This window comes from Fukomys damarensis, unplaced genomic scaffold (genome assembly GCF_012274545.1).
Source record: "Fukomys damarensis isolate Sample0158 unplaced genomic scaffold, DMR_v1.0_HiC HiC_scaffold_8, whole genome shotgun sequence".
In the NCBI taxonomy this organism is placed as follows: domain Eukaryota; kingdom Metazoa; phylum Chordata; class Mammalia; order Rodentia; family Bathyergidae; genus Fukomys; species Fukomys damarensis.
The window spans coordinates 3,218,072-3,227,784 of NW_022900920.1; the positions used below are offsets into that span (position 1 = coordinate 3,218,072).

General features: G+C 35.3%; 1 protein-coding gene across 3 annotated transcripts in view; it reads right to left on the reverse strand.

Annotated features, from left to right (window-relative positions):
• Hpse2 (heparanase 2 (inactive)) overlaps positions 1-9,713 on the reverse strand; it is a 770,839-nt gene that overhangs the window by 166,239 nt on the left and 594,887 nt on the right. The window lies entirely within an intron of this gene.

The following is a 9,713-nucleotide window of genomic DNA, read 5'->3' on the forward strand; positions in this document are numbered from 1 at the left end:
AAATGAATGGCCTTTGGTCATAAAATTATTGTTGCTTATTTAATAAATCAGATTGGGCTGGGGATTTGACTCAGTGGTTCTGCCACTTGCCTCACAAGCGCAAAGGCCTGAGATAGATCCCTGGTACAAAAACAAACAAACAAACAAACAAACAAATAAATAAATCAGACCTAACTTCTATGCCTTGAATATTACAAATGAACTTCCCAGCCACCTGTAAGCCTAATGTCACCCTCCCTGGTCACAGGACAGTCGATCACAGGAGCATATGCTCTATAAATTCCATCCTTAAACCACTGTACCTTTCATGAGACTTCAACCCACACACATCTATGAGCTATGCAAGAGTAGTCTAGTCATTTGCAGCCTACGTATGTTACCATCAGCATTCAGTGCCATAATTTCCTTGGCACTCTGACTATTCAGGGTTCAGGTGTGCTACCATCACACATATACTGCACATACTTGTCATATACCCTGCTCTGCCTAACACTCACTTTCCAGGGCACGTCATCTCTTTATTTTTTAAATTAATTTTATCAGTACATTTAAGGTATACAATATAATGACATTCATCATTGGAAATTTGCACCTTTACATAATCCATATTGGTTCTTATTTTTTCCCCATTCCCCTGCCCTCCCTTCAATCCTTTCCTTTCTCCCTGTCTCCAAATACTTTGTTTCCAATTTTTCATTTTTCTCATATTAATTCCATTCCCTTCTTTTTCCCTCCCACTTCCCCTTCCCCTTTGCACCTTTTCTTCCTATTTCACATTATCTATTTTACCTTTTCATCCTTATTTACAAGTGCAGTTTCTCACACTAGAGAAACTATTCAGTATTTACACGTGTTTTATTTCACTTAAGAGTAGCGCCTTAATATGATTCAATTTAGCTATATCTCTAGTTTTTTGTTCTTTATGGCTGAGTAGTACTTCATTTTATAAAAAAATTAAAAAACCCACATTTTCTTTACTCAGTCACCCATTGATGGGCAATTGGCTGCTTCCAAGTTTTAGCTATTACAAACTGTACTGCTATGAACATGGTTCACATATATCACTGCGGTATGATGCTTTTAACTCTTTGGGGAAGGTACCCAGTGGGGGAATAGCTGTGGCAAATGGGACTTGCAAGCCTAACTCTTCGAGGTATCTCTATACTGGTTTCCACAGTAGTTGCACCCACCAGTCTATACTTCAGCAGTGGAGCAGGGTTCCTCTTTCCCCACAGCCCTGCCAGCATTTGTTATTGGTTGATTGCATGACAGCAGCCATTCTTTCTGGGGTGAGGAGGAATCTCGGTATTGTTTTGATTTGCATCTCTCAAATGACCAATGATGTTGGACATTTTTTCATATATTTGCTTGCTGCTCTTACTTCTTTGTCTGAGAAATGCCTTTTCATTTCAGATGCCCATTTTTGAATTGTGTTTTAAATTTTGGAGGTCTGACTTTTTTAAGTTTTTTATATATTCTAGATAGTAAACCTTTGTCTGAGGAACAGCTGGTGAACAACGTATTTTCCCACATTTGAGTTGTCTTTGCACACTGTTGGTTTCCCTTGATGTGAAGAAGCTTTTATTTATTTTCCTCATTGAGGTTATTGGTACATTTTAGGAATACAGAACAGTTACATTCATTATTGGGCTCTTGTACCTTTACATGACAGGTCTTGGTTCTCATTTTTTCCCCTTGTCCCTGCCCTCCCTTCATCCCTTCCGCCCCTCCCCATTTACAAACACTTTATTTCCATTTTTTCATTTTCTCCTATTTTTTCTTTTCCCTTATTACCTTTCCCCTACCCTTCCCACTTTGCCTACACGTTTAGCCCTTTTCTTCCTATTTCACATTGTCAATTATATCATTAGGATCTTATGTACTATTATAATTTATTCACACCAGAGAAACTACTCAGTATTTACACATGTGTGATTTATTTATTTCACTTAGGAGTATATCCTCAATATGTATCCATTTTCCTATGAATGAATCTAATTTCTCATTCTTTATAGCTGAGTAGTATTCCATTTTATAGAGAAACCACATCTGCTTTATCCATTTTCCAACTGATGGGCAAATGTGCTGTTTCCAAGTTTTAGCTATTACAAACTGTGCTGTTATAAACATAGGTGCACATATATCACTGTGGTATGATTCTTTTAATTCTTTTGGAAAGATACCCAGCAGAGGGATGGCTAGGTCCTCTAGTCCCAGCTCTTTGAGGTATCTCCATAATGATTTCCATAGTGGTTGCACCAGTCTGCACTCCCACCAACAATGGAGATGGGTTGCTTTCTCCACACAATCCTGCCAACATTTGATATTGTTGTTTGATTTCTTCTTTTAAAAAAAATTTTTTTTGTGGTACTGGGGATCGAACTCAGGTCCTTGCACTTGCAAGGCAGACCACTGAACCACTAAGCTAAATCCCTGGCCCTTGTTTGATTTCTTGATAGCAGCCATTCTTTGTGGGGTGAGGTGGAATCTCAGTGTTGTTTTCATTGCATCTCTTGAATGACCAGTGATGTGGAACATTTTTTCATATATTTGCTTGCTGCTTTTACTTCTTTGTCTGAGAAATGTCTGTTCATTTCAGATGTCCATTTTTTAATCAGATCTTTATATTTGGGGGGGCTGATTGTTTTGAGTTCTTTATATATTTTAGATAATAGTCCTTTGTCTGAGGAGCAGCTGGTAAAATTGTTTTTCACATCGTAGTGTCTCCTGATGGTTTCTTTTGAAGTGCAGAAGCTTTTTAATAAGACGAGATCCCAATTGTTGATTCTTTGTGCTAGTTTCTGTGCTACTGAGGATTTGTTCATAAAGTCTTTTCCTATGCCAATGTCTTCAAGAGTTCTGTCTAACTTACCTTCCAGCAAGTTTAATGTTTCTGTTTTAATATTTAGATCTTTAATCCACTTGGATTTTAATTTAGTGCATGGTAAAAGATAAGGGTCTAATTTTAATATTTGGCAGGTTGAAATCCAGTTTTTGCAACCCATTTATAAAAGGGTATTTTCCTCCAGTCAGGATGGTCAGCTCCTTTGTCAAAGACGAGGTAGCTGGGCTGGGGATTTAGCTCAGCAGTTCATTGGCCTGCCTTGCAAGTGTAAGGACCCGAGTTCAATCCCTGGTACAAAAAAAAAAAAAAAAAAAAAAAAAAAGGATGAGGCAGCTGAGTATATCTGGAGTTGTTTCTGTGTCTTCCAATCTATTCCTCAGGTCTGTTTCTTTGCCAGTACCGTGCTGTTTTTATCACAATGGCTTTGTAGTATAGTTTCAAATTGGGAATTGTTATACCCACTGCCATGTGCCTGTTACCTAGGATGGCTTTTGCTATTCTAGGTCTCTTATGGTTCCAAATGAATTTTTGGATTCTTTTTTCTAGTTCTGTGAAATATAGTGTTGGAATTTCAATCAGCATTGCATTGAATCTGTATAGCAGTTTGGTAGTATGGCCATTTTCACTATGCTGATTCTTCCTACCCAGGAGCAGGGGATATCTTTCCATTTTCTGATATCCTCTCTGATCTCTTTTTTCAGAGTGCTGTAGTTTTCAGTGAAGAGGTCTTTTGCTTCTTTCATTAATTGATTCCTAGATACTTCATTTTTTTGGATGCTATGATGAAAGGAATTATTTTCCTAATTTCTGTCTCAGTGAGTCTGTTATTTGTGTACAAGAAGGCTGCTGATTTTTGGGTGTTGACCTTGTATCCAGCTACTCTGCTAAAAGTGTCAATTAAGTCTAGAAGTCTTTTGGTGTAGTTTTTTGGGTCTTCAGTGTAGAGTATCATATCACCAGCAAATAATGACTGTTTAACTTCTTCCTTTCCTATCTTTATTGCTTTAATTTCTTTCTCTTGTCTAATTGCTGTGGCTAATGTTTCCAAAACTATATCAAAGAGGAGTGGTGATAGTGGACATCCTTGTCTTGTTCCTGATTTTAATGTGAAAGTTTTCAGTTTTGGGCCATTTACTATGATGTTGTCTGTTGGTTTTTCATAGATAGCCTTTATTAAGTTTAGATATAGACCATCTATTCCAATCTTCCACAGGGTTTTTATCGTGAATGAGTGTTGAATTTTGTTAAATGCTTTTTCTGCATCTATCGAGAGGATTATATGGTTTCTATCCTTGACTTTGTTAATATAGTGTATTACATTTATTGACTTATGTATGTTGAACCATCCTTGCATCCCTGGAATAAATCCGACGTTGTCAGGATGTATGATCTGCTTGATGATCCTCTGTATTCTGTTTGCTAGTATCTTATTAAAGATTTTTATATCTATATTCATTAAGGAGATTGGCCTGTAGTTCTCTTTTTTAGTTGTGTTTTCCCCTGGTTTGGGAATTAAAGTGATACTTGCTTCTAGGAATAAATTTGGAAGTACTTCTTCCATTTCAATTTCATTGAAAAGTTTGAAGAGTAATGGCAGTAGTTCTTCTCTAAACGTCTTGTAAAATTCAGCAGTGAATCCATCAGCACCTGGGCTTTTCTTTGTTGCTAAATTTTTAATTACATTTTCAATTTCACTGATTGTAATTGCAATGTTTAAAATGCTTTTATCTTCTTTGTACAACTTTGGTAATTCATAAGTAGCCTAAAATCTGTCAATTTCTTCTGTGTTTTCCATTTTATTCGAGTACAGTTTCTCAAAGTAGGTATTAATAATCCTCTGGATTTCTGTTGGGTCTGTTGTGACTTCACCTATTTCATTCCTCATTGCGTGGATCTGAGCCTTTTCTTTCCTTTTTTTGATAAGGTTAGCTAAGGGTTTATTGATTTCATTTATTCTTTCAAAAAACCAACTCTTTGATTCATTTATTTTTTGTATTGTTTTCTTAGCTTCCATTGCATTGATTTCTGGTCTAATCTTTATCATTTCCTTTCTTATTCGAGCTTTGGGTTTTTCTTGCTCTTGTTTTGTAGTAGTATAAGATTCATTATTAGGTTGTTTATTTGAGCTCACTCTGTTTTCCTAGTGTGAGCACTCAGTGTTATGAATTTTCCACATAGAACTGCTTTCATTGTGTCCCATGGATTCCTGTATGTTGTATTGGCATTTTCATTTATTTGTAAAAACTGTCTAATTTATTCTTCAATTTCTTCTGTGATCCCTTGATCGTTCAGGAGAGTGTTGTTCATTTCCATGTGTTTGTGAAATTCCTATGGTTTCTTATGCTATTGATCTCCAGCTTGATTGCACTAGTGCTATTGAACTCCACCTTGATTGCACTATGATCTGATAATATAGAGGGGATAACTTTGATTCTTTTGCATTTATTCAGACCTGTTCTGTGAGCCAGTATGTGGTCTATCTTGGAGAGTGACCCATGTGCAGGTGAAAAGAATGTATATTCTGATTTTGTGGGGTGGAACACTCTGTAGACATCTATTAAGTCCATGCATTCAAAAGCTTAGTTCAGCTCTAGTATTTCATTGTTGATTTTCTGCCTAGATGATCTGTCTATTTGGATAGTGGAGTATTTAGATCCCCCACTACAATTGTATTAGTGCTTATTTGGTTTTTCATGTTACTTAATATTTGTTTTATATAGTTGGGGGCATTTGCAAAAGCTTTCTAATAAGAAGACTTCCCACTTATTGATTGTGCTACTTCAAGAGCAACTGAGGTTTTGTTCATAAAATCTTTTCCTACACCAATTTCTTCAAGAGTTCTACCTCACTTATCTTCCAGCTGGTTTTGTGTTTCTCTTCTAACATTTAGATCTTTAATCCATTTTGATTTTAGTTTAGTGCATGGTGAGAGATATAAGTCTAGTTTTAATATTTGGCAAGTTGAGACCCAGTTTTCCAGCACCGTTTATTAAAGAAGCTATCTTTTCTCCAATAAGGGTGCTTGGCTCCTTTGTCAAAGATGAGGTGGCTGAGTGTGTTTGGAGTTGTTTCTGAATCTTCTAATCTGTTAAACTGGTCCTCAGGTCTGTTTCTTTGCCAGTACCACACTGTTTTATCACAGTAGCTTTATAATACAGTTTCATGTCAGGAATTGTGATACCCCTTCCTTGCCTTTATTTCCTAAAATTGCTTTTGATATTCTAGGCTTCTTCTGGTTCCAAACGAATTTTTGGATTGTTTTCTCAAGGTCCATGAAGTATGCTGCTGGGATTTCAATTGGGATTGCATTGAATCTATACAGCAGTTTTGGAATTATGGCCATTTTTACTGTGTTGATTGTTCCTACCCAGGTGCAATGGATATCTTTCCATTTTCTGATATCCTGTTCAATCTTTTGTTTTTCAGAGTGCTGTAGTTTTCAGAGTAGACGTCTTTGATGTCTTTTGTTAGACTGATTTTAGGTATTTTAATTTTTTGGATGCTATTGTGAAAGGAATTATTTTCCCCATTTCTCTTTCAGTGAGTCTGTTTTTCATGTACAGAAAAACTTGATTTTTGTGTGTTGAGCTTGTATCCAGATAGTTTACAGAAATTGGTTATAATTGCTGCTGCTAATGTTTCCAAAACTATATTGAAGAGGAGTAGTGATAGATATCCTTGTTTTGTTCCTGATTTTTGTTTGAGGTTTTAAGTTTTTGACCATCAGTGGCAGTATATCCTCTACAATGTCTTGTAGAATTCAGCAGTGAAGCCATCAGGACTTGGGCTTTTCTTAGTCGGTAAGTTTTTAATTACATTTTCAATTTCACTGATTGATATTGGGTTGGTTAGAATTTTTAGGTCATCTTTGCTCAACTTTGGTAATCCATACATAACTAGGTATCTGTCCATTTCTTCTATTTTCCATCTTATTGCATGCAAATTCTCAAAGTAGGTATTGATGATCCTCTGGATTTCTGCTGGGTCTGTTGTAATTTCAGCCTTTTCATTCCTAACTGCATGGATTTGGGCCTTTTCTTTCCTTTTTTTGATAAGGTTGGCTAAGTGTTTGTCAATTTTGTTTATTCTTCCAAAGAACCTAGTCTTGGCTTCATTGTTTGTATCACTGTCTTAGCGCTTATTGCACTGATTTCTGCCCTGATCTTTATAATTTCCTCTCTTATATGAGCTTTGGGTTTATCCTGATCTTTTTCTAGAATATTGAGGTTTAGCATCAGGTTTAATTGAGCTCACTCTGCTTTCCTAATTTGAGTCCTCACTGCTATGAATTTCTCTCATAAGACTGATTTCATTGTGTCCTATAGATTCCAATATGTTGTACTGTTATTGTTACTTAATTGTAGGAACTGTCTGATTTCTTTAATTTCCTGTGTGACCCACTGGTTATTCAGAAGTGCGTTGTTCAATTTCCATGTGCTTATGAAATTCTTGCAGTTTCTTTTGCTATTGATCCCCAATTTCATTTCACTAGGGTCTGATAATACACAGGGGATATTTTAATTTCTTTGCACTTATTTAAACATGTTTTAAGAGCAAATATGTGTCTATTGTGGAAAAAAATCCATGTGCACTGAAAATAGGTATTCTGATTTTGTAGGGTGGAACACTGAACACATGTTAAGTTCATTTGTTTAAGAGTTTGATTGAATTCTAGTATTTTGTTGTTTATTTTTTGTCTAGTTTATCTAACTATTTGTGACATTGGGTGTTGAGGTCCTCCACTACTACTGTATTAGTGCTTGTATGATTTTTATGTCCATTATTATTTGTTTTATATAGTTGGATGCACTAGTGTTTGGTGCATATGTATTTATGATTGTTATCTCTTCCTCTTGGATTGTTCCCTTTACAAGGATGTAGTATCCTTCCTTGTCTCTCTTAATCAGAATATTGTTATCTCTTCCTCTTGGATTGTTCCCTTTACAAGGATGTAGTATCCTTCCTTGTCTCTCTTAATCAGTGTTGGTTTGAAATCCACTTGATCTGCAAAGAGGATGGCTACTTATGAGTTCATCAAATACAAACACAATGGTTTAAATTTTATCCCAAACCTCATAATTGTCAGACTGTAGATTCTTAGCACTTTTTAGATTGAAATTTATCTGGATAAAATCAGATTCTAGGAACTTTGAGAATCATCACTCAGTATACAGGAAAAATTACATAGTTGATTTCTCAAACCTGAAAACATATAGAGCTCTAAACCCATGACTTATAGAAAGAATTGTTTTTTCCTTGCTGGAATAAAGAGCATTGTTAATTTTTATATAATGAATACTCATATTTTCAAATATTTTTCACATTTACAATTTTGTTTTAGTCTCCTAAACCTAACACTGACAATTACAGAAACAAAGCAAAACACAAAAATAAGATTTAATTCAGAAGGAAAATCTGCTGATAATATAGCGGAACCTTTTTTTGTGGTTGCTTTTGTTCAAATTGGACATTGTGACCCAGAAAATTAAAATTATTGTTTTAACATTACTTGAATAAGTTATTTGCCTTTACTATTTTTATTAATTTGGTGACTCTGTCAAATCAGGATGATGAGTTTAGCTTTTCCTTTAATACTGAGGCACAATAATAAATAACTTGTCAAAATATGTTTCATGGTAGAACTATCACATGAATTTGGACTCAGGCCTTCAAAATCACAGCTTTTCTATGTTGAAACAGCACAAATGCAATATGATTTATATCTAACAAGTATTTATCTATAAAATTTGATATGTCTTTTTTACCTTTCTATCCCTATACTTGTTGAAAGAAAGAACAAACAAAATGATGAGTTAACACGTAATCATATATATGTAAGCCCCTCCATTTAGCAACATCTGTATAATGCAAGACCATACGTTGGCATTTTTATTTGTGAAAAGATCCCATTTGTTCATTTGTTATTTATTCAGTAACATTAATTAATCAACAATAAATGCTAGGCATTTTTCTGTTTTGAGAAGTTATACAGAAATGCTAAGTGACCAAGTAAATCAGTGTGAAAGAACTGGGCATGCAGATACTTGTATATATAACATCTACAAAAACAGTATCAAGGAGGGTAGGGACAAGGGGAAAAAATGAGAACCAAGACTTGTCATGTAGAGGTACAAGATCCCAACAATGAATGTAACTGTACTGTATGCCTAAAATGCACCAATAAACTCAATTAAAGCTGAAAAAAACCAGTATCAAATATTGGTGCACACCTGTAATCACAGCACTCTGGGATGCTGAAGCAAGAAGATCATAATTTCCAGCCCTGTTTAGGAAACTTGATGAGAACTTATATCAAAATGAAAAATAAAAACAGAACTGGGAGTATAGCTCCATGTGAAGACTCTGAGTTCAATCTTCAGTACCACAACAAAACAAAAACAAAACCTTATTTGTGATCTCTCTAGAGCCTAACACAATGGCTTGCATAGACTATTCAACAAATAAACATCCATTAATCTGATATTTGCTAGCATATGAGCAATTTTTGAAGAAATTCTGAAGTGAGACGAAAGAATATACATCCTTCTCTCTAAACCCACAACCCCATGCTCACATCCAGAATCTAGAACATTAAAAAATAAGTATGGCCAGGACTACTGCTACTCTGTGGCTTTCAGAGCAGAATGGTTAAAACTGGAGTCATCTTAATCTTTCTCCTATAATAATACTCTGCAGGGATAGGGAACTAGTCTTCTAAGACTACCTTCCATGCTCATGTAGAAAATAAAAGTTGGGGGCCAGGGATCTAGCTCAGTGGTTCTGGTGCCTGCTTTGCAAGCGCAAGGACCCAAGTTCAATCATTGGAACCAAAAAAAAAAAAAAAAAAAAAAAAAAAAAAAAAAAAAAA